The sequence below is a fragment of the Scomber japonicus genome, chromosome 9, assembly GCF_027409825.1.
Source record: "Scomber japonicus isolate fScoJap1 chromosome 9, fScoJap1.pri, whole genome shotgun sequence".
Lineage (NCBI taxonomy): Eukaryota > Metazoa > Chordata > Actinopteri > Scombriformes > Scombridae > Scomber > Scomber japonicus.
This window is the reverse complement of record NC_070586.1, coordinates 20,004,311-20,011,774: the sequence shown is the minus strand read 5'-3', so window position 1 is coordinate 20,011,774 and position 7,464 is coordinate 20,004,311.

The following is a 7,464-nucleotide window of genomic DNA, read 5'->3' as shown; positions in this document are numbered from 1 at the left end:
TGGATCAAATGATACAGACTTCAAACCCAGGGATCTCAGCGCACTCGTAACTGTTGTTCAATGAGCACGATGGGAGACGATGGCTTTTCACACACCATTTCTCACTGATCTGAATGAGGCCACCCTGGACGGGGTCCCGGTGGCTCGTTGTCTGGATGTGGAGAGGGAGGGGAGCGATGGTGGCAGCAGTTGTGGGGATGGCGGGGGCGTAGCAGAGCAGATGCTAAAAACATGGGTAAGAGGATGAGAGCTGAACTCTAAGGAGAACCAGAGAGAGAGAGTGGACAAAGAAAGAGAGCGAGCAACGGAAGAGACAGAGGAAGTCTAGACACTTTGTAACTGTAGCAGACTGGGCTCCGAAGCATTTTACCACACAGGAAAACAAACTTCCCCAGCTCACTGACATTGAATCCCTTCTGATGTGTGAGAAAAGAGCAAAAGAGACACAAAGTAATAGTTGAAATACATGATGAGTTTTCATGGACATTTGAACATTTGGTAGACTGTGCACACATTTTTAAGTGTCTTCTTGAAATGATAGAACTAGATTGGCTGCCATCTGATTGCCCTGTGAGGTCTGATGTTATTTACCTTAAATAAGTGTCACCTGTGTCTTTGCTTCATGGATGACATTGGTACTGCACTGTTGATGAAAGTGAAATGGTTGAAAATTGTCCTCTTGTGTTCTTTGAAATGTAAGATTAACAACTGTATAGTACTAATTCAGAAATAAGATAACAAGAAATACTGTAGGTTCAGGGGTGTGCAGTATCTTTTATCTCAAAATAACTTCAACTTGTATTTTGGGACCACAAGTCCATTATGTCATTATCAAAAGATAATTATATTTTTTTCTCATACTCATGACAATTAGGTGAATAATTGTAGTTGCAATATTTGCATGTGTCATATCTTACTAATGTCACAGGCTGATCAATCATCCAACGAAAGAGGGGAAATTTGTTTTATGTTTCAGCACATTTAGCCTTTTTCACGAGCATAGCAGTGAAAATAAAGATTGTATTAGTGTTATGACTGTGCAGCTTCTCTTCCTCAATTTGATGTCCACTCCGTGTTACTAGAGTAGGTGTGAATTTCCCTTCAGTTCTTCTCTGATCTCATCTGTATTAATACATAATCCCATTTACCTTCTATCTCATGTGCAACAATTTGCAATATCTACAATAACACACTTTCATACCATTTATATAATGAGAAAAACAAGAAAATAAAGTTGCGATCACAAGAAAAAAGGGGCAAAATAAATACAAGAGGAAATAGATCCAGATTTTGAAATGAGTGTCCATCTGATGCTGATTGATCCTGAACTTTTGCTTCACCACAACACTTCGTGACCAAACTAACATAGTTCAACATGTAATCTAATTAAATCCTAAACTCGAGTAATCTAATATCTGTCATCACAGGAGAATCTGATAACTGAGTTACAAGATAAAATAGAGCCAGTCATTGCTTGTGAACATGGCCATAGCCACGATTTTAGAAATGCTGAGGTCATAAATTCCCAACCCAACCCCCACACCACATTAAATGGAGCAGCTCCTTCAACAAAATTCCTCTGAAAGTTGCTTTAAGTCTCAACACAACTCACAAAATTCTGAATCAAAAATAGATAAAATCCACCTTTTGTCTCCATTCTGTTTCCCCTATAATTAACACCACATTGCATTTCATAATGAGTTATTACAAAATTATAGACCCATGAAATAAAGTGTGACACACCTAAATTAAAGTGAGTCATCATTACATTATTAGTCAGACCTGTGCTTTGACAAGTCTAAAGTGTGCTTTAATTCCTTCTTAAAAACAAACAAACATAATTGCAGCAAAAAACAAAACAAAAAAAAAACAACAATCATGTATTACTGAAAGGACTGTAACTATACCTAAAATGCAGTACAGTGTACTTCAGATAGCTCAAAGTTTTGGCGCATGGTTTAGGGTTACCAAGTTATCTGTGCACTCTGGTGCTAAGGGGAGTGACCAGAAACCCAACCGAGTCTTTGTAAAATGTGTTTTGAGGATGCATTCGCTCCTCAAAGAATAAAATATGACACCCTCTTTTTTGTGTAGTAAACAACTAGTCGAAGAGGCTCATCTCATCTGTTAATAAAGGATTAAAGTGATAAATGACAGTAGAATTAAAAAGAGAAGACAATAGCATGAAGGAGAGACGGCTAGTATCTCATCTTATCATAGGGTGGTTTCAGTCTCAACAGCTCTGGGTCTGAACTTCTGCACTTTTTGTGCATTAAAGTATTGTTTATTTCTGATGGATGACATGCCTTGATAGAGGTTATTGTCTATTAAAACATGTTTTTTCTGCTGTTAAAGGTTTTTTTTTGGGGGGGGGGCACAGTTTTCAAAGTCTTGAATTGAGGGTCTATGATAAAGGATTTTTTTTATGTACATATTGTAAAGCCTCTTGAGGTAACTTTATGATTTATCACCACATAAAGTTAGCTAAATAAATAAAAACTCACTTGACTTAAGAATAGATTGATATGTCTGTTTTTACAACCTGGTCCTGAAAGACATTATATATATCTTTTCAGCTACTGAAATGATAAATAAAAAATAAACCTGAAACTTAAAAGTCTTCCATAAATTCAGGTATATGAAGGTATTATATCTGGTCTCACAAATTTACCTCCTCCTGTTGAATTGTGTAATAACGTTTAAGGACATATTCATTACCTCCATCTAGTGGTGACAACTGTATAATATAAAAGAAACGCTATGTTCAGTGCCACCACTCCTGTTAGTAACAGTTTACTTAAAAGACAAGCTAATAATAACAGAAACAGCTTCAGTGCCAGATTCCAGAAGTTCCTTTTAAATGGGGACCATCTCTGTAGCGGCAATCTTTTCTCAATGCGCTTTACCACCACTATTAAGTAGTCCTCTTGGCTTTTAAGCTTGACAGACAAGAATCTTCCGAGGCAGTAACTTCTGTTCATGAAAAAAACTTTACTTAAAAAATGAAAATAAAGTTACAAGATTCTTCTCTATTGTACGGTCAAAAACTGTGTAGCTCCTTTTGCTGCTTAACCTAGTCTGCTTAGGGGGCGGTGATGTCATCATGTACTTAAAGGAGCATTACAAAATGTTTAAAGGAAAACTACTAAAACTTTACAAGTATCAATATGGCTCCTACAATCTCTGTGTGCTGGATGTGTGAAGTCTGACTGTAGATCTGTAGGAATACAAATAAAGGCTCAATCTAGTTGTAATGCTCTAAAAAAAGTAGTTGTAATGATCTAAAAAACAGGATCATCTATATTCTGCAATAAACGAGGGATTGATTCCACTCTCACAGCCTAATCAATGAGAATACTGAGGAAACAAAATGGCCTGAATGGCCATATGGCTTGTTACACTAATCCGAGAGGAGAGAGAGAGAGAGAGAGAGAGAGAGAGAGAGAGAGAGAGAGAGAGAGAGAGAGAGAGAGAGAGAGAGAGAGAGAGATGGTGAGAATGTAGGCTGACAGATGGCCTCGCTAAGCAGTGCTAGTCAGTGCTGGTCGGTTTTATCTGCACTGTAACTGTATGGATCAGTCCAATTAGCCGATCACAGCAGAAACAAGACGGAGAAAGAGAAACAGAGAGGAGTAAAATCAGAGGCTGTAAATGGTACAGCTCAGCCAGTAGGAATGGACTACTTCTCTACACTGAGCTTAATGATATGAAAATTATTTTTTACTTGTGTATATGTAAACTTTAAACACATTTTAAACCAGATGGAGCTGGTGGATGATTTTCTAGAGGATTGGCCAGAATCTCTGGACATTTTTGGGTCAATTTGGTTGGATGCGCTTGGTGTGTCCACAGCAGTTGAAGACTGGTCTATTTGTCTGAATCTTGTGGAACATTTGTGTCTGGACCTGCTGGGCCAGTTGGACTTTTTACTGGAACACAGAGGTGTGTGCTTCAATGTACTGGGCCCGCTGTATTCTGACGACCCATATGTGTGGATGTTTCACCACATCTAAAAAGGATTAAATATGGTTTTTGTCCTTTGTTGCCTTTTCCTGCATTTCTCCCAAACATTTTTCAACCTCACCAGCAGGAGAGCATTCCGTCTCAGAGGGAAAACCAACACTTTCTACCACAGCCAATGAATTTTAGGAGTGCAAAGTGGCCACTTTACTTCTAAGACACAGTGGATATTTAAGAGTGACAGAAAAGGAGACAGCACTGTCACACCATTCCTTTTGATTAATTTTAAGGAAAAAGTAAGCTTAAAGAGCTTGCCTCCACAACTTCACATCTATACGTTAATTTCCTGAATTATTCATAAGGATGGACTTGGTTGTTGTAGCTTGTTAACAATACATAAATATATTGTCCTGCCATTGTGATGCAGTGTATCATGCTTGATTAGTTCATTTGAAGCTAAGGGCTTATTGTAAACTATAACTTCTCCAGACAGAGTGCTGTTGCAGGCAGCACTTATAAACTGAATATTCTGGGTCAATGTGTAACACTAAATGAGTGTGAAGAGTTGTTGATAAACACTGTACAAGATGAGACATTTTTATTGGATAAAAGTGTGTCAGAACATGATTGGATTTTTATTGGTTTCAGAGAGCTGAATGTGAACACAATGGTAAGCATAGAGTCACCAAGACAGCAATCTTCTGCTATGTGCAGCGAGTCAAGATTCCAAATGTTTTGCTAGTTTACATCTGCAGGCAACTGAGTTTGCCAGGTCTCTGTAAGCCTGTGCAAATCAATGATGTATTTTATGTATGCTAATGTGTGTGAATCTGTTTTCAGATGATAAAACATAATAATATACAACTGAAAACCTGCATAATTGTGTCATTTACGTTGTAAATGTTTAAATCTAAATTGTTCAAATACTCTTCGTACTCATATTTTAAGTGAAGTCAGTTTGATAAAATATATGCTAAATATATGTTTTTGACTTATGTCATAAGTCATAAGTCAATCAATTTCAGCTATAGCCCGAAATTACATTTTATTTCTGTTAGAGGACATTACAATCAATCAGTCCTTTAAAGTAGTTATAGTAATGTTGTATGTAACAATTGTTTATTTGAGGATTTTCAGTCTGGATTTAGAGCATACCATAGCACAGACAGCACTGCTGAAAGTTACAAACAACCTCCTAATTGCATTGGTCAAAGGGACCAATGCAATCTGTACTTCTCTGTACTTGCCTTGTTAGATGTTTTTCCCACATTTGACACCATGGACCATCACATCCTATTACAGAGACTGGAACATTTAATTGGCTTTAAAGGAACTGCATTAAGCTGGTTTCAACTCCTATTTATCAGATTCGATTTCAGTTACATGTTAATGATGAATCCTCCATGCACGCAAAGGTTTGACATGGAGTCCCTCAAGGTTCAGTGCTTGGACCAATACTATTCACCTTATACATGCTTCCTGTAGTTAATATTATTTAGAAGGACTCCACAAAGTTTAATTGTTATGCGGATAATACCAAATTATATTCATAAATGAAGCCAGATAAAACAAATCAGTTAGCTAAGCTCCAAGCATGCCTTAAGGCCATACAGACCTGGATGACCATCAGGATATGTCCTGTAACTCCAACATAAAACAGATTTCAAGGAGTGCTTTTTTCACTTACATAACACTGCAGAATTCATTATTATCAGGCTTCCCTAACAAGTCTCCAAAGACTCTCTGGCTGATCCAGAATGCAGCTAAACATGTACTGACAAAAACTAGAAAAAGAGATCATATTTCTCCCATATGAGCTTCTCTGCACTAGCTCCCTGTAAAATCCAGGGTACAATTTGAAATCCTTCTCCACACCTATAAAGCCCTTAATGGTCAGGCACCATCATATCTTAAAGAGTTCAGAGTACCCTATTACCCCAAAAGAACACTGCACTCCCAGCATGCAGGCTTGCTTGTGGTTCCAAGGGTCTCCAAAAGTAGAATGGGAGACAGAGCTTTCAGTTAACAGGCTCCTCTCCTGTGGAACCATCTTCCACTTTGGGTCCGGGAGGTAGACACCCTCTCTACATTTAAGAGTAGGCTTAAACTTTCCTTTTTGATAAAGCTTATGGTTAGTGCTGGCCAGACTTGCCTTGGGCCAGCCTGTAGTTATGCTGCTATAGGCCTAGACTGCAGAGGAACTTAAGATGATGCAATGAGTTCCTCTATCCTCCTCACTCTCTCCATCTGTATGCATTCATGTTCCATTAATACATGTTACTAACTTGGCGTCTTCCTTGGAATGTTTGTATTTTCTTGTCTCACAGGTTCCTGTGGATCAGGGTCGTGGACAGCCTGGTTATGGTTTGTAAGCTTATTTGGATCATGGTTTTGGACCCCATGCTGGCATGGTCCTATTTGACCCCCATGCCTGCTATTATTATTAGTAGTAGTCATATGTCTACATTAATATCTCTCAACTCAACCAGTCAAGGAAGATGGCTGCCAACCTAGACCCTGGTTCTACTTAAAGTTTCTTTAAGCAGAACCAGAAAAAAGGGGGAAAAAAAGGGAAAGAAGCGGTAGCAGAAGCAGAAGTTTTGAGTTTGTGAAGGTTTTGGACTTTGAGCACCTCTGATGGTACGAACAATTATTCTGTTTGTGCATTTAGTAGTATTATCTGTTGTGACTGGGTGATCTAATAATGTAACATATACATATATATATAAATTGTGGATAAGTTTATTTGATAAGCTGTTTGTTTAACATGTTTTGCATCACTGTGGTGTGATGCTGCTATAGGCCTATCTGTGGGAGTTGATTTGTCATGTGCATTATATGTTGGCTTTTGCAGTGTGAAAAGTTGTGTCACTCAATTAATGACCCTTTTTTAAAAATCTGAAATCAGCTGTCCTGTGTGTGCCTCAGGATTGCCATGCACTGATTTGTGAGTGCAGCAGTAGCTACTTCAGCACTTGGTTTATTGAAGTGTATAGGCAAACCTATTTTGTGGTTTAAGGAATATCTGGTATAGTCACACCACCATTGCTACTATATTGTTTGTAGTATTTTCTTGCTGTTCTATAAAATGATCAAATCGATGGATGGACATAGAATAGATGGTCAAAACAGAATAATAAAAAAGGTATATGAACAACATACATCATGTAGCCTACAAGCTACACAGTCTTAACAATAAATGCATGTTGAAATGCATCCTAAATATCCCCTTTCTTATTTAAAAAAAAATCATAAATATTCACGTAAGATTATATTTCGCTGTCTCTTTTTGCAACGTGTTTTGAATTTTGACTAGCCTATATAGGCCTGATTTTTATTAATTCAAATATACATTTAATGTCAGAATATTTTGCAATTTATAGGTTTGCATGAGTAAGCATGGGTCCAAGGAAATCATGATGGAGACACGTCTGTGCCTTTTATACAGTCTATGGTCTGTGCCGGAAGATGATAAAGTTTTTCAAGTTTGGGACGTCGCATACA